Genomic DNA, 7,817 nt, shown 5'->3' on the forward strand with positions numbered 1-7,817 from the left:
TGCAACAGATATACATTTCATGACAAGGTTATATATGAACTATTTGAATTTTTTTAATCTATGACTTACAAAGTTTAGAAACCATTTTCTCAAGGATTAACATTGTATTCTCATGCAAGATTCAATTCAAATATACATACACAACTATTATGCAACAGAACTGAGATGATAATAACGTTCAACAAAGATAACCTTTATATCAATACAAAATCTTCTATGATATCAAATTTAGTTTGACAATCTTTTTCATACCACTCAAGAACATCAAGTATTTAAATCCTTGATTAATATAGCAATATTATTACAATAAATTTCTCTTCCATGATACTCTCAGGATACACAAAAGGTGGTGGAATCAACGTATCAAAATATACACAATGGAAATACTTTTTACCACATATGAAATCTCACAACCTTTCCATTTAACAGTTGAACTAAGATAGTAACATCCTCTTACAATACTTTTAGACTCACATAACAAGATGGAGTTTTCTCCCTATCTCATCACAATGCAACAATGTCTTCTTCTCCTATGCACATGGAAAGACAACAAGAACTCCAAGTTTCTAAGATCTTTCAATAAGAACCTACAAATGAGAGATAAAAATGGTGAACCATGGAGGCTCACCTCGCAACCTAGGCTTCAAGGAGGCCACCCACCAAGCTAGGGGAAACAAGGTTCAACCGGGATACATTCAAGCAAAATCACAAGACAAGAACTAACATGGATCCAACATCTTTACAACATAATCACAACTTGAACCAAGGTTTGCACAATGATTCACAAGTGGAATCATAAACATTGGGTGAAGGTGGGCTCTCAAAAGAGGAGAATTCCATATCCTTATGCATTAACAATTCTTGCAATTGCATTATGCCCAACAAGGCTTCCAAGAAACATATGCCATCCAAGGATATCAATATTCATATGCCTCAACTAGGCTATATATACTTGATCCTTTGACATATCCTCACTTATACCTCCCATAGAACAATAGAAAGGCATATGGCTTTCAATGGAGCCCATACTCCATGAAAACTATCCTCTCACCAACAGAAGGATTTCTCAACTTCAATGTAAAGCCCAGCTAACCCCTTCACCCTAAGACTTATCTTCCCTCCCAAGGGTGAGTGAAGCCTTCACACCCAACACAAAAAATTCAAGAAACAAGATCAAATGCAAGTAAATTCAACATGCTCATTTACATACACAACAACTACTACATACACCACATGCAAAACATAAACCTTATAGGAACACCCTTGCAATCTCCATTATTCAACTTTCAAGAGATAAGAGAATTCATGGCATGAAGAACTAAACTCCTTCCAAGCTAATGGCTATGAAGTGGTGCTGATGAACTTCCCTCCTTTGGCTTCCATGTTTTTTCCTCCAAAACCCTATCTGTCTCTACAACTAGATAGTGGGTGAACAACCACTAAGTTTGGCACAAGCTCCCTAAAATGACCTCCACTTTCACCCTCACCTATCCCTCTTACACCCTTGTACCTTTCTACCAATAAGAACTTACCCAAGTGGAGGGATGAGGACAGAAGTCATGTGACACTCTGATTTTCGAATTGTCTTGAAAATGACTAGTTTATAGGGTCTCCTAAGTCACCTAGACCAACTTATGGGTATATTTAGACTTCCAACCTATACTACTACCATTTGGGTGACTTATTTTCACCAAAATAACACTTGGAAAGAAATTTTAGGCTCTCTAAAGTTCCTCCCAAGTTTGAATTCGAATTTCAACAAGATGGTGACTCCTCCTAACACTCTCCAAGGTGGGTTAACTTAATTTCATAATGGGGATTAAATTTAGGTTAAGTGACTTCATGCCCAGAAACTCTATAGGATATGTCATTTACACATAGACAATACAATTGTCAAATGACACACACATAAAAATACTTACACATCATGATGACATGTCTCTAATTACTCATGATCTTAAATTTATAACACCCATGCACAATCATATTATGAAATAAACATAATACAATAAGGTTTTAAATCTTCCAAAGATTCACCTTGGCTTTACTATGTTCACATAGGTTTGAACCTTGTTTCCCCGAATCATTTTCGCGGTTCAACTTTCCTGCACACTCAACTTAATCATCAGTAGCCCAATGAAATATTATAGAAATACATACAGATAAGTGCAAAATGATCCAAAACCACATAATTTGCATTAACATACAATTAACTTTTATCTAATCATTTCCATAAAATATTCAGAAAATTGCAATATCAAAATATGTGTATCAAATTTATCTTCCTTAACATAACAAAATTACCATTCTAACAATATCACAATACTTGTCTATCATAACCATGAAACACTAAGGTCATGTCTATTACATCATTAAAACAAATAAATGGATCCTAGTATATGTCTTAATTGGAGATCACTAATATGGGAACAAGTAACTAGTATATTTTTAGTCAAGTTAAACATCACAACATTCCTAGCAATACTCCTTTATTACATTACAAGGGTGTGTGTGTGTATTCTAGGGTTACTCCCTCAAGCCATTAGAATGTTCCAAAATTATGTCGTCATGATTTAAAAACAATCTAAAAATGCAACCATTTATGTTTTTTTGTTGCTATAATCTACATCCATTGTTATTTCTCATGAGAGTAAATGTTAATTCATCTTTCCTAATTTGGCTACTGAATCACTCTATGCATCCCTTGATCAAGTCCCTAGCTTGAACATATAGAGTTTCATTTTCATGTGATCGTATCTATTCAACCTAATGTTATTAAATAGGTATTACACATATAATAACCAAAATCTACTTTAGTCTCTAATAGGATCTCATAAATCAATATTAACAAAAAAAATGTCAATCATAACCTAATTAACTCTTAATCATATTGATTTCATCAAGATCTATAATAGGGTACTAGTGTGGGCTTTACAATATGTTTCATAACATCAAACTTTCTTACTCTATCAGAATCATAATCAAGCATCCTTTCTTGAATTCTAAACTTTTCACCAACTCTCACATTAGCACTTTAAACAATAATCTTCAATCTTTGATTAAAATATCTATATGATTTACTTTCAGTGAATGTCCAAGAAATATTTTTTCATTGCTTCTAGATTTAAACTTTCCAATATCATCATCCCTCTTCATATATCATTCATTTCCAAAGATTTTAAAGTATTTCATAGTTGGTGTATGCCCAAACCAATGTTTATAAGGTGTCTTACTAGTGCCTTGTCTAATATGCACTCTTCTCATAGTGTATATTGTGGTATCATTGCTTCTCTCCAAAAGACATCTAATACACTATATTGACATTATAGTCATGTTTGTTTATTAGTGACTCACACTTAATAAAATGGTTAGGAACTACCAAGATTATCTTATAATTTATAGTGTTAACTGATTAATTCAAGTTCCACCAAGTTCTACAGTTGCTACTAAGTTCCAAAATAATTATACAATTTTCCTTGAGTAGTATCTAGCAAGTTGATGAATATCAATGTAAACCAAGCTTCATAATATTTATCAAGTTGCACAATTGAAACCAAGTTCTCTAGTGTTTACCAAGTTTACAAAAATAGTGATGTAAATCTAGTGTTGACTAAGCTAGGATGTGTCAACCAAGTGATTCAATTTATACTAAGCTTGTAGTTTTAGTGTTGATTGAGCTATGCAATGTTAGCCAAGTGATTTAGTTTATATGTTGAGTTTCACAGTGTTTACTGAGTCACCAGTGCTAATCGAGTTTAGACTACTTGGAAGTTATTAGTATGAACTAATATTTTATGTCTACTGGGAGCATGATGATGTTGAGTGTTGGTAATGGTTGTTGAGTATCAGAACCTCATCGTATTTGTCTTAAAAACCTAAGTACCCATAGTTGGGCTGATTATTTTGGTAAAACTTTTAACGTAGACAAGTATGATGAATATGTATATGTGTGTGTGTGTGTGTACGGTATCACATCCAAATGCATAAAAAGTATGAATATAGAAAGATATGTGTAAGAGAAGAAGTGTGAAGTAAGAAGGCTATAAGTAGTATAAGGAGTAGTAAAGATTTATCTATCACAACAAGGTGATCATTATACTCCAAAGGAATCTCAACTAGAAAATTAGAGTTGCAGATTAGAGATCACCAACTAGTTCATCCTAATAGGTGAATAGTTAAATCCTTTCACAAGGTGGACTTAATGTTGGAATTATTCAAGACTAAGCAAGGTTACTAAAAGGGGAGGGGTGAATCAGTAATGATTAAAATTTTATCCTAATCTAATCTTAATTGCAATAATCTAGTAATTATTTACTTCATGAAATTAGATCTAACTACATACATGATAAAATAAAATATAAACATTCATGACACATGAACACAATAATTTGGTTACCTAGAAACCTTCCAAATAGAAAGTAAAACTAGGGTGGGGATGATACCCACAAAACTTCAATACTACAACATAAAGTTGGCCAGATAAGGCTTACAATGATCTTCTGATGATCTACCTTGTTAGAGGCTTTACGAACATACAACAAAGTATGAACTCAATGAAGAGATTTGATAAAAGATTATTAAGTCTACCTTGTTAGAGGATTTTGAACTAGTTTACCTATTAAAATGAAACAATAGATCTCTAACTTACAATTGATTGCTGATAGAGATTCTTTGAAGTATTGATCACCTTCATGTGATAGATATGACTCTGTTGCTCCTTGTTATGGCCTTACAATATACTTTGTTTGTTGTTGATTCACATTTTCATGCTTACATTCCATTCACATTGTCTCAATATATACACATACATACATACTCACTTGGATATGATACAATACATTACATATATATATATAATCCAATTTACAAAATTAAAAAGTTAGCCAATATACAAGCTAACACCAATATTACAAAGTCAGCCCAAATGAAGCTACTTAGGTTCTAAAGACTAACTTGGTGAAGTTCTAATACATGACATCCACTATCATTACTCATCCTCATCATGCATTCAGTAGAAGTGGAGTCTCGATCCATACTAATCATCTTAGAGTAGTCTTGAACTTAGTCTGCATTGGTGACTTAGTAGATACTATGTAACTTGGTAAAAATAGAGTTACTCATTTACCATGACTACACTTAGTAAACACTAATCATCTCATCACTTGGTTAACACTAGCTTTGCTTCACATGAATTGATGGCTTGGTAGAAACTACGAAGCTTCGTAACCACTGAACTGCTCGGTAAGAACTGTGGGACTTCACACTGCCTGGATTTACTTGGTAACCACTGGAATGCTTAGTAACCATAAATAATCAAATAATTTTTGTCACTAATAACAAACTTGACTTAATTTCAACAATCTCCCCCTTTGGCATTACTGACAAAAACACTTATCAGCCAAAACTTATATACACTACAATGTGATACTGGCTTGGTACTATTATACTATTTTTTGAATTTTCAAAATTTGTCTTTGTAATTATATATATTCCTTTCCCTTTCTTGATTCTCCCCCATATAATATACATATATATACATACTCTATTTCTTCATCATGTATATTGTTTCTCCTATTTCTCATATTTCTCCCCCTCTTTGACAATAATGCCAAAGATTTATTCAAAACTTATATACATAGATACACTAATTTAAGAAAGAAATTTAGAATGTACCTTAAGTATTACTACTAGAGTCTTATCCCAATTCTCTTGTAAAAGTTTACACATCTGTAGAGAAATTTGCACTTCTGCAAAAGGTTCTATCATGTGATCTGCAATTGAGAAGTTTTTCTCATGGATAAATATTTTTGAGTAAACAATGTGCTTCTTCATTGTGTCCATGATGGGAAGGATCATATTATGAATATATATTAGTCAAGACCAGATCCTTGCTTCTTCTCTCAACAACTCTACTTGCATATTTGAAAAAAATATGATTTTCATAAGATGTGCATAGCTTGAACTATGGTCAAGTTGCAACTGTTGTGCACTAGCCTTTAGATCATCATGAATATTTGTCAATTTTCTCTATATTTCCTTTGTAAACTTGGTAACATTGCATAATTTTCCAAAAAGAAATGTTATATCTATGCAAGAGTTTTCAAGATTGGTCAAAATTGAGGAAAGCTCCTCTTGTTGAATAGCAATTTGCGAAGAAATGTGCTCAAGCACCTTGTTATCAAATTTCTTTACTACTTTCTCCAGAAATTTTTTTTAACCACTAGAGTCCTCATTGAACTTCTAAACTACCTCTTCTAATTGAAACAATATGTGTTGAGAAGTATCAACTTCAACACCTATCACCTTAGTTAAGATAACCTTAGCATTTTCTATGATTTTATATTCATTGTCTCTTTCCTCTGTCAATTTCTTTTGCTTTGCTTTCTTGAGGAGGAGTTGACTAATTAATTGCATTTGATATTTAGTGGCATTATCAAAATCTAACTTTGGAATCTCAATCTCCTCATCTAGATCAATATCCTCCTATATCTCCTTTCCACTCAAAATTCTTATACATGGTTGAGCCTTAGGTTCAACTGACTTTGTACATACTACCTTTGAATTCTAAATGTAAACAATAGTAGCGATAGCAAGACTAGCAGTAAAAACTAATATAGTACCAACAGATGGAATACTGATTGGAATGCTTATTGAATGCAAAATTGATATACTTACAAATGTACCCATAGTTGTAGAAAACAAAACTATAGAATCCAAAATTATAGAACTTGAAATTGTACTCACTACTGATGAACAAAAAATTGTAGAACATGTTGTACTCACTATTGATGCTGACTCAAGAACTAAAGAAGAGGTAGGTGGTAGCTTAGTAGATGAAGTGGTACACACTTCCTTTGATGTACTGAGTTTTGAGGGAGCAAAGAGTGATTAGACATTTGATGTATCTATTGTAGTCACAATCAAACTTGTTGAAGTTGTCTTTGAACTTGATGTACCTACTTATTTTCTTGGAGAATAAGGAAGTGAGGCAATGAATTCTACTGCTATACTCATAGGGTCAGTCTCCTCATCATCTTCTTTGACTTCCTCAATGGCTTCTTCCTCTATATCTTCTTCAATTTCTTCATTGTCAAATTGTATTGTCTCAAAGTTTGTTTCTTCTTCCTCATCATCACTATCATTATCCTTGATTTCTACTAGAAAGTCACTCTGTTTATGCAAGAGATAAACATTCTTCCACATACTTGTACCATTCCTAACTACATGCTCTATATTTTTTAACAAAATTAAACAAGTATTGAATCTAAGAGTCATCTTATCTTCATTCTTCTTCATAGAATCTTTTACCTTAGCATTGGTAATGCTCAATAACAACTTTCTTAGGGTTTTTTCATAGATATCCTTTGCTATTTGCATGGCTGAGTCCCATCTTGGCTTCAATCTTTCTAATAGATCTTAGGAATCTGATAGGCTATCTGATCAGGGGAATACTTCCATTTACCCATCTTGGTTAGCACCAATTCCTCAATCTTTTCCTTCTTAGCCTCTATCCTAGTCTCATACTTTAATGGTTTAAAGTTGGTTATTCCTGCACCTTCTTCCATTTTCTTTAGTCTCTCCTGGAAGGTGGGAGGAGGCTTACTCAACACAACTTCACTACCTTTCTTTCTAGATCTCTTAGTAAATACTGCAGTGGATGGCTTGGGTGGCTTGGTGATGATCACCTTGTCTTTTTTCTTCACTGGTTCTTCTTCCTTTTTAAAATTTTTTCATCCTCTACATCATCACAATATTCTCCTTTACCTTTCGTCAACAAAAGAGGTGTGCTAGATTTGAGTTTTTCTATTCTCCTCTTT

Source organism: Cupressus sempervirens, chromosome 6, assembly GCF_028749045.1.
Source record: "Cupressus sempervirens isolate cs-2001-9-10 chromosome 6, ASM2874904v1, whole genome shotgun sequence".
Lineage (NCBI taxonomy): Eukaryota > Viridiplantae > Streptophyta > Pinopsida > Cupressales > Cupressaceae > Cupressus > Cupressus sempervirens.